At 42.1% G+C, this 16,586-nt stretch overlaps 1 protein-coding gene across 2 annotated transcripts in view; it reads right to left on the bottom strand.

Annotated features, from left to right (window-relative positions):
- The window catches only part of Micu1 (mitochondrial calcium uptake 1), a 153,096-nt gene extending 145,789 nt beyond the window's left edge, over positions 1-7,307 (bottom strand). The window contains exon 1 of one of the 2 annotated variants that reach the window (XM_048451741.3): positions 7,151-7,307. The gene's annotated coding sequence lies outside the window, so the exon portion shown is untranslated. Of the gene's footprint in view, positions 1-6,871; positions 7,082-7,150 lie in introns of those variants that run through there. The other variant, XM_085679665.2, reaches the window with a different exon arrangement.
- Between the last annotated feature and the right edge of the window lie 9,279 nt (positions 7,308-16,586).

Here is a 16,586-nt window from a genome sequence, read left to right as displayed (position 1 = left end):
GAAGAGAGTTGTGGACTAGGCCACCACAGGGATGAGCCTTGGCAAATTATACCAAGTAAAATAGCCAGATACAAAAGGATGAAACTATGTGATGTCGCTGGCATGAGGTGCCTAAAATTAACCAGGTTCATGAGTCGGTAGGTACAACAGGTGTTGTCAAGGATTAGAAGAAAGGGAACAGGAAGTTATTATTTCACGGTTCGGAGTTTGTGTTTGGATGATGAAAAAGGATGAGGCAGTGGTGATACAAAATGGTGACTATGCAAAGGGGTGGGAGCGGGGTGGAATCAATGTGTAAATTTTACACCATTTATATTTATTGTAACTAAAGAAGAAAGAAACAACTAGAGAGAGTTTCACCCAAGAATTGTTTATAATAAATATATTTTCAGTTAAAGTAAAAAATAAATAAAACAGGAGGATGAAGACATGGCTCAGTGGTTAAGAGCAGGTGCTGCACTTACAGAGAACCCAGGCTTGGTTATCAGCACCAACATGGCAGCTGACAACCATCTATAACTCCAGTTTCCAAAGTCCAGTACCCTCTTCTGGTCCCTGTGGGCACTGTGTGTACATGCTGCACAAACATACATGTAGGCAAACACTCACAGACATAAAATAAAAATAAATAAATCTTCCAAACAATTTGACAAAATGATTTAGTATAGCAGGCCCAAATACTCTCAACATTGATTGACCTGGGGGGGGGTATATTTAAGATACAAGTGATCTCAGAAATTTTCAAGATTTCAGTGTGAAAGGCAATAAGCCAGAGAGGAGACCTCACCAACTTCAAGAACAGAAAGCTAGCAAGCAGCCATGTGGGAAACAAAGCCAGATCTGGTAGCTCCTTGCCTGACTGTCTTCCTACCCTATGCTACAGAAATACCATTGAGCAAGTAGGTATGGAGGTGCACATCTGTAGCCCCAGGCAGAGGACCAGGAGCAGAGGCAGGGGGATCACTGCTGAGGTGCATACTGCCAGGGGTACAAAGTGAGACCTGGCCTCGAGAGCAAACAAAAAGCAGAGTAATATACACATACTATATACACATTAATATATAAGGAAAAGAAACTAATACAGACTTAACCGAGTAAGATGAAATCTAGATTCATAAGGTCAGAATAGTGAGCTAATTCCTTGCAGTAGAATCTGAGATTTTCCACAATAACATTCAAGATGCTATGATCCATTTTTATAACCAATAAGTAAATAACACTTCATCTTAATAGAGAATACACAGTTCTCAGGAGTTTTCCACCAAACTTTAATCTGAGCCTGAAGAAAACACAGAGCCAAGAAAGAAATTATCAAGGTAAGAGTGCATCTATAGAGTAAGAAATGAAAGCTTTAGGCTAAAAGAGTGAGGGGAGCCATGCCCAAGCACTGCCATCTGAAAGCTTCAAGTGCTAGGGACACACAAAGACTGCACGCTCCGTAGAGCCCGTAAGAGGAACTGTAAAACAAGCAATGTGGACGAGGCAGCCGTTGTCAAGGGGTGCCGTTGTGAACACCGTCTACACGTCGCCTAGACTGACATGTCTGCATATTCGCCTCGTCTATTTCTCTATCAGCAATGCTTTTGTGGTTTTGTTTTTGAGACATGTTAGCCCTTGCCTCGTATTTACTGTGGATAAGATTAACTTCTGAGCTTCCTGCCTCCACTGTCATTGCTGGAATTACTTGTCCACTTGTTATTTTATTCTTAACTTTTCAAAGGAAGGTACAATCAACATGTGACCCCAAATATCTTTATAATATTGTCCTTTATATTTAAGACAATTATCACAAATGTAAATTAGTAAAACTTTCTTACTATTCTAATATATGAACCATGCCACTGCTCCCATGGCCCCGTTACCTCTCTCCAGATCGCTCTGGTTTTGATCCTTTTCCACCAGGAGTCGCTACGTACTTTTCTACTTTATGCACATGAGTATACTTCTTGCCCAAGCAGAATTCTGTTTCATCCTGGGCACGAATATCTCCAGTTTTAAGAACATCTGTGTGCTTATTTTGGCTCCAGAGGCACTGTGTATAGTTAGCAAAAAGAATCATCCAAATCCAGTCACCTTTCAGAAGTCCTGTTTCCAGCAGACGCACCCAGACTCCAAAACAGGGAGGCCACGGCACTTTAGTCAGCACAACCTGGTTCTCGGTTATGACTGCAAATGTCCCGCTTTCTACAGTGCTTTTTCCTACCAGGACAACTGGCAGCTCCAAGAGCTTGATGCCAGCATTTAATGAGCACTACTGCCAGGGTACTGGGCACTAAGTGCCTGGCATCTCTTCTCCTACTTCTCCCTCAGTAGCTAACAGGGTTGGTTCTCCAGCGTTACTGAAGGCATCAGAGTGCAATCTTAAGTAACGAGCAACAGTGGGTTTCCTGCATCCAGAAGGTGCTGTGCTGTTTCTTTTTAAGGTTTTGTTTCTGTGTGTGTGTGTGTGTGTGTGTGTGTGTGTGAGAGAGAGAGAGAGAGAGAGAGAGAGAGAGAGAGAGAGAGAGAGAAGTGTGTGAGTGTGTGTGTGTGAGAGAGAAGCGTGTGTGTGTGTGCCTGCACATGCGTGCATACTTTCAGGATTTGGTTATCTTCCTCCAGCATGGGATGAACTCAGGCCATCATCACGTCTTACACAGGAAGCACCTGTACCTAGTGAGGTATCTCATCAAGTCATAGCTCCAAGCCTTCCAGTTTACTGACATGTATGTAACATGAAATCCAAGCACTTTAAAATCAAGACAATCTGAAGGGCAATCTAATCCATTGCTTAGGCAAGCATACATATACATGCATTTATATATACACATTTAAATATATATATATCACATACACACTCTCCTTGAGACAAAAATTCTAAAATTAAAAAAATAGAATCACTTAGACGTTATTTCTGCTATTATTAACAGTTCCATGTGATTAGAATGCTATACATCCCAGGCATGTGCTGTGTACTAATTAACCTTGTCCATACAAGAGAAAGGCATGAGCACCGCCACACGCAATAGGATAAACTCAGGGTCAGAGGGATTATCCAGCTCACCATTAAGGGGTGACGGGGTTGGGCATTAGGACAGAGTGTCAGCAGCTAGTTCAGCAGCCAGCGTCCAGTGAACTGAGCTGCTGGCATCTCCTTCAACTGAAAACAAGACAGCAAATTGTTTTAATTATACCCACTCTGAAAATATAATGGATCATTATGACAAATCATAAAAAGATATAAAACAAGATGTTAATGTTAACTAGTTTTAAAGTAATATCCAGTTGACAGCAAATAGTGAATTATAGTGTTTATTTTTCATGCAATGCTCAACACAAAGTAGTTTCTACACCAAGAGATTTTGAAGAATAATGAAGAGAACCTATAATTTAATCTTATTGATCACCAATTTTCAAGCAGTTAAAATCTTTTGATTCCCTATTTATAAGCTGCAGTTACTCAGTCAAGTTAACCTACAATATAAAAAGGACCAATAATTATGGAGTTTGGCATATAAATTGTAGCTCAGCAATAGAGTATATGCCTAGGTAAAAGAGCTATTGACAAACTGGCCAGTTTTACAATATATTATAGGGCATACCTAAATACTTGGGGGCTAGAAATATATCTCAATAGTTAAGGCACTTGTTGCTTTTGTAAAAGATCTGGGTTTGGTACTCAGCACGACATGGTGGCTCACAACTACTTGTAACTCCAGTTCCAGGGGATCTGATGCCCTCTTCTGAACTCTGTAGACACCAAGCACATACATGGTGCACAGATATACATGTAGGCAAAATACCCATACACCTAAAATAAAAATAAATTTAAAAACCCAAACAAACAAACAAACAAATACTCCAGAACAAAGAAAGCATATGACTAACAACAAAACATATATGCAAAAGAGGGGATCAAATTTCAAATTTTGAAAGTTAATATTTTTAAAAGCAAAAATCAATGCAAAAACTACAAACCCAAGTAATTTATATGGCAAAGGAAAACAAGGCCTCTTAAAATAAAATATTCATGGCTTCTCACCTTCCTACAACCATCCTTCCTTCAGAAGAATGTAGTCCCTCAATCCCTTTTCCTTTAGAAACTAAATATTCCCCACCATTAGTCTGTGTTTGAGAACATGTTTTCTGTTGCCCTAGTCCATGGTAAGAAAGAAACACAAGCCTGGCCACAAAAGCATTCTATCGCTCAGAGCCTCTGGGACAAGCTGGCTTTGCTGGCCAATGAGATACTGACACAGAAATGTGCTAGACTGTGTAGAGGACAAGAGGATCTCTTCTGGAGTTTCTACAGGAGCGTGCAGGGTGTGAACCTATTGCTAAGTTTTTATGAGTATGAGGCCAGGTTTCAATGATTTTTCTATTAGTATTCCCAATTACATCCCCCAGCAGAAAATGAGTCCCTACTGGCAAGGGAACAGGTCAATTATAACTATGACTTTGTGTGTGAACTTTTCCCTTTTCTTTTCGAGACACAGTGTTATTATGTAGCCCAGGTTGGCCTGATGTCAAGCTCAAAAGAGATCTGTCTGTCTCTGCCTCTGCAGTGCTCAGATTAAAGGCACGCAACACCACACTCAGCCCACTGCTATATTTTTTGTAATGTTTCCATTTTTTAATAGAACATGTTTTTATAGTAAGAAACAGAAACATTTAAAGATAATGTTCACACTGGGCAGTGGTGGCGCACGCCTTTAATCCCAGTACTTGGGAGGCAGAGGTAGGCGGATCTCTGTGAGTTCAAGGCCAGTCTGGTCTACAAGAGCTAGTTCCAGGACAGACTCCAAAAGCTACAGAGAAACCCTGTCTCTAAAAACCAAAAAAAGAGATAACGTTCTGGCTTCTCAAACATGCCCAGATAGAAACATACCATGTTTTTGAAGCATTAGCTTTTTTTTTCCCTCATGATTTACTAAAGTAGAAAGAGCATCTATCTGAAAAGAACCCCTTCTTTTTTGATACTAAAGGAAACTTTTTATTCTGAGTTAGGAGACAAGCTGCCCTAAACCTCTAAAAAGGGAGTTTTATATAAAAAGGGGAATACTAGATAACTCTTTGAGGGGAAATGGATAATAAGTTCACGTGTATTTTCAACATTGTAAAACTGTTCAAGGACTAAACCTAACTTCAAAGTTTCAAAGTGAAAAAATTTCACTTGAAAAAAGGCTTTATTGGCAAGCCTAATGGCACATGCCTGTAATCCCAGTACTCGGGAGGATGAGGCAGAAGATTGTCACTAAGTATTGGGACAACTGTGGGGATGGAGAGTGGGGTTTCATTAATTACTTTAATCTAATAAATGGTAAAAAGGTCAGAAGTTAAGTTCAGCTAAATATAGGCTATAATTATTTCATGTGATATTCAATTATGGGAGAAATTATACATTATTAAGTTTCTTTAAGTATAAGAAAGCAAGTCTTGGGATGACTTTTTGAGAGTCTAAAAACCTACAAAGGGCAATGAGTGAGGCTGAATACAGTAGTGCATGCCCGATGTTTTAACTGTTAAGGAGACTAAGACAGGATAGTTTGTGCCCAGGAGTTCAAGGCCAGCTTGGACAGCACAGTGAAACACTGTCTCAACACATAAATAAATTTACTGAATATAGTAACTACTCCATGAGCCAATAGGAAAACAACAAAAGCAGGGATTCTCTTGCCTTTACTGCCCTTTATTAGTTTCTATCACTCTCCCCAGGCATGTGCCATTCCTAAATCTTCACTTTATGCTAATGTTATTTGGAATTTTATGACCCTCTCTAAGGATACTTAGGTGTTGATGATACTTTCTTGGCATGTAGGTAGCCAGGGTGATGTCTGTAAGTGAAACAGATAATCAAGCGATTTATGAGCAGTGGGGACTGAACCTATTAGGGCCTGCAAGGTGGGGCATGCCTGTAATTCCACCCACCATTCAATAGGCTGAGGCAGAAGGATGCAGACTTTGAGGCTATACTGACAGGCAAAAAAAACCGAACAAAACAAAAACCAACCAACAAACAAAAACACCAAACCTGTGTCAGAAGACAGAACAAAAACAGCTGGAGGCCTGAACACCTTCCCCTGATCAGTGGCATTCTAAACTCTTCAGGATAAGCAAATCATCAACACAAGAATCCCGTTGTCTACACCAGAAACAATCAGGATGGTCACGCTGGGTTGGCCAACTTTTTTTTTTTTTTTGTCTCAAGATGGTGACAATCGGTGAAACCTAAATTTTTCCAACAGCTGTCAACACTGAACTTGTCTCATTTCATGCACAAACTCCTTTCTAATGCTGTTTAAGTCACCTCCACATCTGACCCTACTGGCTGCTTTAACATAAACAGAGGTCAATCAAAAAAGTCACCCCAAAAGTGGAATCGAAATATCTATTTAAAAACAAACGGGGGGTGTGTCTTTTCGAAGCATCGCAGGAAGAAAACGATTTATTTTTAGTTTTATGAAATGTTTACTCTATTTACATGTAGAAATATTTGCACTTACTTCAAGTTCTTGAAAGGGCCAGTAAAAAAAGAAAGAAGGAAAGAAAGAAAGAAAACAAAAAGGTAAAACCCTAAGATTTATAAAAGTGACAACTTATTATAAAACACAGTCAGTCATAAACTCTTCTTCCAACATTCATGTATAACCAGTAATACCTCGCTTGGGCACAGACTGAGAAAGAGGGAGAATGAGAAAGAACGCAAAGTCGCCAGTGAGGATAAAAAGAGAACAGTCCAAGTAGTCTTTAGTTTTGCTCCTCTAAGGAGCCAATGATTTCCCCCTTTTTTTCTAGCCCACAATACATGAATCTATCTTTCTATCGCAGCCGTAAACTCCTGCATCCACTTCCGACCACATCCACGAATTCCAGGAGACTCAGTCAGAACTACCTCTGTGTCCCGGCCGCGGGTGGAGAGGATGCACTCTGAGGCTGGAAGTCGGGCACCACAAGTTCTCCCCGGACTGGAATAAGGGATGGGGTGAAGGGAGCGGAGGACCTAGCAGTCCCCTCAGCCTCTCACCGACAGCATCATCATGACAGCTGTGCCGGCGGACCTGAAAAGTGGCCGGCTCTCAGAGCCAGACCAAAGGCTCGTCCCTAAAAACGTATCCGCTTTCCCTCCCCTAAAGGGCTGTCTCCGCGCAGCGATCTGAGTCCTCACACTCACCCGTCCGAGCTCCGGCTTTAGCAGCCACTCTGGAAAGCCGCCCACCTCTGACGACCATAGAGACGCAGCAGCCGCCAGCCCCGCTGCGAGTCCGCGTCCACCGCCCACTCTCACGTGACTCCCTTAGCCGCTGGGCCTGTCGGGATCTCGGCGAAACGCTGCCAGGAGGAAACCAAAGGGAAAAAAATGGGGAGGGGCGGGATCCCCGCCCTTCCCTAGGACCCGCCCTGACTCAAACTCCGCCCTCCCTGCCCTCCGGCCCCGCCCACAGATCGGCCTCGCCCTCTTGCTGTTTAGGCGGGAGCACCGGCGGGTTGGAAGAATCTCTCAAGCACTCCTTTGCTGATTTTGTTTCTCTGCTGTCAAAATGCACCTCTTCTGCACCTCTTTCTATTTAAACTCCACTCTCTGGTAAGTGAGAAAGTGATAATGAGATTCTTCCCACCAGCCATGAGGCTCACACTGGTCTTTTAAAACATTTTTTATTTATTCTTTGACAATTTCATACATGTATACAATGTATCTTAATCCTATCTACCTCCAATTCTCCACTTTTCACTCCTTCCAGATACTCCCCGGTACACACTGAGTGGAAGGGGAGAACTAACTGATGCCCTCTGACCCTCAGGTTTATGCTGTGGCAATACATACATACATACATGTATACATACATACATACATACGTACACTATGGAGAACTGAAAGGAAAGAGGGAGGGAGAGAAGTAAAAGTTCCTCCTTATATATTAATAAGTGTTTAGTATACATTGCCCTTGAGAAGACTGTTAACTCTGATAATTTTAAATTTCAAGTTGCATCCCAAATTGCCATAGAACATATTGGAGGCTCATGGGACCTCAGTTGTGGCTAAATTAACTATTTATCCGAACAAGGAAAAGAGAAAACATCAGTATATAAGTGTTGACTTAAAATTTCAGATGTGGTATGACTGTAATTTCAGCGTCTGAGAGATAGAGGCAGTAGGTTCAGAGTCATATGTAGTTACATAGTGAGTTTGAGGCCAGTCTGGGCTATGTCAGACCCTGTCTCAAAAGCTAAACCAAACAGAAATCCATCAAGATTAAGAAAGGCAGTGATTAAACGGGGCATGGTGTATGTGACATAGCCCTGGGGGCGTGAATGAAGAGAAGGATCTGGAGCTTAAGGTTATCCTCGACTACATGCAAAGCAAGCTGTTCTCTAACCTCCGTCCGCATGCATACCTCTGTCCGCATGCATACCTCTGTCCGCATGCACACCGCAGCTACATGCAAAGCAAGCTGTTCTCTAACCTCCATCCGCATGTACACCGAGCATATCTGCCGCAGCATACGCACTCACATACATAATAATACGTAAATAAATGTTAGAAGAAACTGACTTCCACCCAGGTAGGTCTGTTTCCCATCTGTGGGTCCCCCTCCTCCGCCCTGCTCTGTGACAAGCCAGCCGTTCAGCTCTCAAGCTATCTGATCATCAAATGCCTCACACTCATTTGTGGAGAATTTTTTTTTTTTTTTAGACAGTTTCTTTCCATATGGGCCAGGGTGCCCATGCAGTTCTCAAACTCATGGTAAACCTCCTCCGGAGGCCTCAGCCTCCAAAGTGCAGGGATTCTAGGCACACACCCACTATGCCTGGCTCAGGTTAAAATAATACAGATTCTCAGACCATAAGATATATTCATTGGAATAGAATGCTGCTCAGAAATCAGAATTTTTGAAGTCCCACATGATTTCCATTGAAATGTTGTATGGGAAAAGAAATGGATTTGGTTTTTTTTTCTTCCATACCACAGCATAAAACATCTCTATTTTAGCTATCTCTATTTTTGCCTTCAGTATAGCAAAAGTACATTATGTTGAAAGTTCTATATTATCAAGAGAGAGACTATTTTATTTCATTTGGGTAACATATAAATTGACATACTTTCAAGCATTTTCTAGTTAGCTATTTTTATCACACACATAAAAGTAACAATCCCAGGTGTTACCACAGCAGGCTCAGCTTTTCACACCACTGTGAAGAGTACAGAGTCCCCTGTAGCAGACCTCTGAATGAATTCAGTGCAATTCCACGGACCTTTCCTTCAATTTCTCTCAAATGAATTAGAAAGAGATGCCCCATCTTTCACCATCTTTGTCTTCAGGGGTTTATACATTTTTTTTTTAAATCAATGCAGACTTTCAAAGGTTACCTTTCTATTTTGTAGTGCTGGGGATTGAACATCCAACCTTGTGCATTCTAGGAAGTACCCGATTCGAATAGTGAGCTACACCCACCCCACAAATTCTTTCTGAGAAGTTCTTTGTTTATTTGTTTGTTTTGTTTTTGTTTTTGTTTTTGAGACAGGGTTTCTCTATAGCTTTGGTGCCTGTCCTGGAACTAGCTCTTGTAGACCAGACTGGCCTCGAACACACAGAGATCCACCTGCCTCTGCCTCCTGAGTGCTGAGACTAAAGGTGTGGGCCACCACCACCAGTGTTTCTTGTTTCTTTCTTGGTTGAGGAGCTCTTATATCCCAATATCATCTAGCAATCCAAGTTCCTAGTTGCTATTGAAGTGTGTGTGTTCTTTCCTGATAACTATGTGTTCAGATAAATAAAAAATTTAAAAACCTTAAATTTTCCTTCCTTTTTATCACAAAGAAAGCAAGGAAGACCAGCTAAATTAAATACACATAAAAATTTAAATACATTCCTCTTCATTTTGTAGTTGAAGATGACTTCAAAATTAAAAAATTGCTTCTCCTATTTTAATATCTAAATACAATTGTCCACAACGAAGAAGCAATACTTCATGGAGAAACGACTGAACTCAGGACAAAAGGAGAGAGAAAGGTAGATGACCTGAAAAACATCTTGCGCTGGAAAGTGAGATTGTGCCCAGGAAATAAAAGGTGCAGGTCTAAAGTTTGAAGGGTTTCTAAATGGCCCACTGTGGGATAACTGGGGTATTAAAAGAACAATTGGCCATAACCCACGGAATAAAACAAGAGCCCGTGAGTCTTTAGTAATGAAAGGCGGAGATACACAAATGGATGATAGAGAACAGCTGCTTCCTTAAGGTACAAATTCCCTCCGATAAATCCAAAGGTCAGATGGGGGACAGGGGGAGGAATCCCAGCCGTTTGCAATTGTCATGGTAAAGATTGAGCAAACATCCTCACTGGCTACTTGAAGGGGGAGGCAAAAAGTTTATGAGAAGCTAGAGTGCTTTGTGAAAGGCATACAACAAGGCAAAAGTACCTAGTTTTACATAAACTGAAACTTGTACCAAAAGGGAAAATCTACTAAAAGGTTTATTTAGACAATTGCAGCAATTGGAATATGGGCCATTGTTTAGATAAATGTAGACCCTACTGTTTGATAATTGCGTGGTTATGTAAAGGGATCTTTGTCATAGTAATTTATCATGGCATGCAGGGATGTCAAGAGCATAATGGATGCAATCCGGTCTCAAAAGGGTTGGGAGAAATAAACTAGACAGAAAGTGATACAGCCTATATATCGAAATATTCAAAACTGCTAAATTCGAGTAAAGGATATTCAGATGTTTCCTGTACTTGGCTTTTTTCCCTAAATCATTTAACTTTTTATACTTAAGAAAGGTGGTTTTCTAGCAATTTCAAAGGGCAGGCTGTAGCCCACCAGTAGACAGCCAGGAGGAACGTCTGAGCACCTTTGGAGGTTCCTTGTCTTCCTCTCATGATGGACGCTGATCGGCGGGGCGCGGGGGGGGGGGGGGGACCACGACACACATGTAAGCCAAATAAAGCGCTTCCTCCCAAATTGCCCTGTGGTTACCGTGTTTTATCACGGCAATAGAGAGCAAAGTAAGACAAATAATGAAAATAAAAAATTAAAGATGCAGGCACATGCACAATTTGAAGACCTTCACGTCACTAACAGACTTCCTCCTCTTCCTTCCTTCCTTCCTTCTTTCCTTCCTTCCTTCCTTCCTTCCTTCCTTCCTTCCTTCCTTCCTTCCTTTCTTGCTTGCTTTCGACAGGGCTTCTCTGTGTAGCCCTGACTGTCCTGGAACTCACTCTGTAGACCAGGCTGACCTCGAACTCAGAGATCTGCCTGCCTCTGCCCCCTATTTTTATTCGATTAGTCACCTGATTTGTGTAGTCAGATACTTAAGTTGTTTCCAATTTTTGCTTTTACAAATAATCTGCATTAAATAATTGTGAGAATGTTGTACTTCATTTTACCTCGGTCTGAGTCAATGGAATAAACTCCTGGAAGTGTGATTGTGGGGTCAAAATTTACACACACTGGTTTCTCTGGGAAGCAGAGTTTGGGGGAGACTGACAGGGTTTAGGATGTGTTTTTAAAAGCACCCTGGAATCCAGCTGCAATGGAAGAGAGAGGAAGGAAGAGAAATTATGCGGAAGGAGAAGTTGACTGACCCCTGCTGCACCCGTGGACCTAAGCTAACCCCGCGGGGAAGCCGCACAGTTTAAATGACTCATTGGTCTTCAAGCACTGGGTGGAAGCCCTTCCTGTCAATCCCAGGCTGTGGGCTGCCCCAGCAACGCTTGTCCTTGAGTGAGGCTGCCCTCTGTGGCGGAGGCAAACCCGAAAGGACTGACCATCCAAGGCTGCCTGATAGCAGAACTCCTCGAAAACTGGGGCAACGAGACCTTTCGGAAAGAAAAATCTGAATTTTTTTTTGATAGATTTTTACCGAAGTGCCACACCAGTGTATACTCCACAGACACAGACATGTATGCGTGTTTGCCCGTATTCCTCCTCAACACACTGCGTTATCAGACTTTTGTGTTTACCCGTCTGATAGATTAGGTGGAAGGCAACATCTCAGGGCAGTTTTCCTTTAATTCCTTTTTTAAACTTTGAAGGAAGTTGAGCTTCTTTTATATTTTAAAGATCCGCGTGTCTTTCTTTTCACTGAATGGTTTGCTTACATCGCTTGCACATTCTCAAAAAAAGAAAAAAGAAAAACAAACCCATGCTTCTCACACGCATGCTCACTACAAAGTATCTTGTGCTCCTTCGGAAACCTAAGTGGTTTTTTACATTTTAATAGACTAATGCCGCGTGCATGTCTTTACGCTTGTTGTAAAGTTGCCCCTCTCTTTCTCCCACTTTTTTCTCTTCTGTGCTGAGGATCAAAACTCCCAGCTTCCCTATACAGTAGACAACTCTTTCCCACCGATCTCAGCCCCAGCCCCTGGGCAGACTTTACACAGGATAACCAGGGTGAACAATACTCAAATTAGAATATCTTGAAAGCTTCAAAAACAATATGATCCATTCTCTGGGTTGCAGGAGCCTCCACAGACTGAAACACTCAAAAATAACCTCGCTTAAGGAATCTTTACAGAACATTCTTGAAAAATGAAAGGATAGCCCCCTGACTCTGCCGGCCTTCTGGGAACCCCCTTTCTCCTCTCTGGGCTTCTGATCTCTTACCCTTCCTGCCTAAGATACGACAGTAACTGTTTACCCTCAAAAGCAGGCCCTCAAACGCAGCATCTTTACACCGGTGTCTTATTCCGAACTCAGTTACTGCAAAGGCTTCCTTGGTCACCCTACAGAGAACTGAGCAGGTGGCAGGAAACCTCAGAGTACTGTAAGGATCTGCAGCGTACAACTCTCTACTTTATACAACTCCCCCTCCCCCCAGGGATAGTGAAAACAGGGGAAAAGGCTGGAAAACTCCACGAGGACAATTCCAGACCTTGTAGATCACACTCAACACGCCGCCAAAAGGAACCGCGAAGAACTAGACAAGGTCAGCCCCCATCACATACCCTTAAATGTTCCCCATTACCAACCAGGAAGTCATCTAATCTTTCAACCAAAAAAGAAAGCATCTGCTATGGATTCTCAAGACTGCCCAGCAGATGTCAAACTCCATCTTGTCTTAAGGATGAAGACGATGATGTGGGTTTACTGGTCCATTTTGTTAAAGGTCCGCATGCAGAAATAACAGACTCAGTAAAGAAAGAATGGGTGATAGTTCTCTTAAGATTTTGAAAAGACATTAGACCAAAAAGAGAAGCTTCAGGTAAATTAATTGCCTTTTAATTTCAATAGTTGTAGGGACTCCAATCTAACTTTAAGAAATCTGGGAACTGGGGATTAATAGCTCAGGGGTATATAGCACTTACAAGGTTGAGTTCAATCCCAAGAACACACCACACATGCACCACACACACATACACCACACACATACACACAGCACACACACATACACTAACCACACACACTACACACACACCCCACATACAGACATACAGACACACGCACACCACACACACATACACCACACATACATATATCACACATACCACACTCACCACACACAGCACATACACATACACCACACAAACATACACACCACATACATACACTACACACACACACGCCACATACAGACAGACAGACACACACTTCTAATTTTGCCCCTGTTGATAGAGTTGCCTATTGTTACTGTAAAAATAAAAGAGTCAGTGAGATGGCTCGGTGGGTAAAGGTAGCTGCTGCTAAGCCTGGCAACCCGTGTTGGATCACACTGAACTCACCACATAATGGAAGAGGATAATCAACACAAGTTGGTCTTTGATTTACATATATGCACCATGGCACCCCTGTGCCCCTCTCCCAGCAAACAAAAGTGGAATTTTAAAAAGAAAGAAAAAAAATGAAGGGTGTTGGATAGAAGGCCATCTCTTTATAATATGAGAAAATGTGGGGTCTTCCACAGTTATCAGGGTTGACAGGGCTCCAAGGACCTGCTTGCCACATTACTTCCTCATTTTCCTTGAATCAGCAGTTCTCTGTGGGTCATGACTCCTTGCGGGGGGGGGGGGTCAGAAGACCCTTTTTCAGGGGTCACATATCAGATATTTACATTATGATTCATAACAGTATCAAAATTACAGTTATGAAGTAGCAATGAAATAATTTTATGGCTGGAGATCACCACAACATGAGGAGCTGTGTTAAAGGATCCAGCATTAGGAAGGTTGAGAACCACTGTTTTAAATCAACATAAAGTCATAAGAATAGCAACTTCTGCTCCGCAGTGGTGGGCACACCTTTAATCCCAGCACTCAGGAGGCAGAAGCAGGCAGATCTCTGTGAATTCCAGGTCAGCCTGGTCTACAGAGGGTGTTCCAGGACAGATTCCAAAGCTACACAGAGAAAAACCTGTCTCAAAAAAACAAAGACAGAGAGAGAGAGAGACAGAGAGAGAGAGAGAGAGAGAGAGCGCAGTTTCTTGTGGTGAGAGTTTCAAAACAAGTTAGAGTTCCTCTTTTTTTCTTTTGAACTCACTACTGTCACTCAAAACCATCACTTCCTGTCATGCAATCCTGCCCCCTCTAAAGCTACTCAGTAGGGATAAGCTGTACACAACCACTACTGAGATCCGCAGAAAATTCTCTTCTGAAGAAATAGCTTTAGGTAGATCTCAGATTTGTGTCCTCCGTGCTCAAATTGATTGCTTTAAATTTCTGAAATCTTAGGGGCGTCTTCTTCCACAGATATAAGAAAAATTTTAAACACAGAGCCTGATTAACTGTTTAAACTTGATCATTCCCAGCTTCTAAATTTCCTCATTGTTTTCAAGAACCCAAAGTAAACAAGGAGGCTCACTCCGATAGTAGAGGACCCAGCAGACTAAGACTAAGAATAACTAATATTCCATGCATCAGTTCTTATAATGGTATCTTACCTGTCAAAACCAATGTCCAGAGATAAGCATCTGTGGACAGCCTTATACCTAGAAATAAATATCCCAAGTATATTAAATCCAAACTGCTTGACAGCAAGGGCACCGGCTGAATCTGAAGGATCAACGCCAGTAGATTCATGGTCTACTGTGTTTAGAATACTTGTAGTTACAAGTGTCAATATCTGTTTGCTTTAACTTCAAAAACTCAAGAGTGTAATACCACAGGGAAACCTTCTCATACTCTTTTGCAAGATATACTTAGAGATTTTTTTTCGAGACAGGACTTCTCTATTTAACAGTCCTGGCTGCTCTGGAACTCCATTGGTAGACCACGCTGGCCTCGAACTCACTGAGATCCACCTGCTTCTGCCTCCCAAGTGCTGGGATTAAAGGCATGCACCACCACCTCCTGGCTTACATAGGGACTTAAAAGCCAGTTTTCACACGAGTTCACGCTGGATCGGGTGTCTAGACAATTTATCTCTTTGTTCTTCATCTGCAAAAAGAGGCAGAAGTCAATTTGAAATATCTATCCCAAGAACTAGTTTATGAAGAACACATGGTCTCTCGGGATAATCTTAAATATTTACAAGAGGCAGAACATTACTTATATTATACATTGTCTACAAAAGCAACCCTGCCTTTAGAATGATGAAATATCATCCAAGATTTCCCTAGAGTTATAACTGAGATAATTCTGAAGACTACCAGTATATCATAGGGACTAAGTACTAAATATCTCTCTCTCTCTCTCTCTCTCTCTGTCTCTCTCTCTCTCTCCCCCTTCCTTCCTTTCTATCTTTTTTCTTTCTTTTGCTTCTCCTCTCTAAGCAGAATAAATATAGCATTCAGGCATTCCTTTCTTAGGAAAGATAACATGAGGAAGCCTGAACTTAAATGAGCTTTTCCATCTGTACACATTAGGATAGACTAACTATCCTGATACTATCTTACTGTTCATGAGTAAGATAACCATGTTTTGGGTGCAGTGATGGTTGAATGAAAGAAAAAAATAAAAAAAAGAAGGATGTGACTGCTCCTAGGTGTGGTGAGGAGAAAGTTTATGTAGAGAAAAAAGAGCATAGCAGAGGCAGAGACATCTGGGAGAGTCCAGAGTGAACAGGGCCCTGAGCAGGGCCCTGAGGAAGGGGGGGGATAGGAAGGAAGAGGGCAGACAAAAGGGGCAGGTATCCAAAATGTCTGGATTACATAGGGAAGAGCCTCTGGGGAAAGGGCAACCCAGCCCCTAGGCTGGAGAAGGTTCGGGTAGGGGTGGAGTATGCCAGTCATACCCTGTAACTGATAGAGACTGAGGAAGGCTAGGAAAATGAGGCCGGCACTTTGATGCCATAAATTGGTACCTCAGCCAATTGTCCTAGGTTTGAGACCTAACAACGGTGAGTGTTACATTTCAACGTGACCAGATCTACACTCACCAAGGAGACAAGCTCTGGCACCCATACAAGCCTTCTTTAGGCTAATCTCTGGGCATGCCTGCATTGATAGCATGACTAGGGTAATTGGCATGTTGAGACTTGCCCACTGGGGGTGGTGCCATTCCCTGGGCTGGGATCCTGGACTGTATAGAAAGCAGAACATGAGATGCGCATGCACTCATCACCTACTGCTTCATGGTTCCAGATGCAGCGTGGTACGTACAATGGGGACGATGTAACTAAATTGTAATTGAATGCTCTTTTTTATTGTACGGCTTTAACCAGTATGTCCCT

Source organism: Myodes glareolus, chromosome 18 (genome assembly GCF_982192425.1).
Source record: "Myodes glareolus chromosome 18, mMyoGla1.1, whole genome shotgun sequence".
Lineage (NCBI taxonomy): Eukaryota > Metazoa > Chordata > Mammalia > Rodentia > Cricetidae > Myodes > Myodes glareolus.
This window is presented reverse-complemented; position numbering and strand designations above follow the sequence as displayed.